The sequence below is a fragment of the Palaemon carinicauda genome, chromosome 8 (assembly GCF_036898095.1).
Source record: "Palaemon carinicauda isolate YSFRI2023 chromosome 8, ASM3689809v2, whole genome shotgun sequence".
NCBI lineage: Eukaryota > Metazoa > Arthropoda > Malacostraca > Decapoda > Palaemonidae > Palaemon > Palaemon carinicauda.
The window spans coordinates 22,207,697-22,207,989 of record NC_090732.1 but is presented as its reverse complement, the minus strand read 5'-3'; positions in this window follow the sequence as shown (position 1 = coordinate 22,207,989).

The window sequence follows — 293 nt, the reverse complement described above, 5'->3', positions numbered from 1 at the left end:
CAGATATTTGCAAATTTTTATAGGTTTACTTACGACTAAGCTGAAAGAATCATAGATCTCTGGATAAGACAAATAAGTAACATTATAACAAAAAGACTAACCCAGAAACTTAATCAAATTTGAATTATAAATGTTTGAGAATAATGATTTCAGGAGTTTTTATATGCACTGGTTTTTAAATGCTCTGTATATATTTTTTTTCTAATTTTACGCATTTTTAACATTAGTGTAAGTGAAGCTAATAGCGTTTTCGTACATTCAAGCCAAAAAGATTTCAAAACAAGACACGGCTA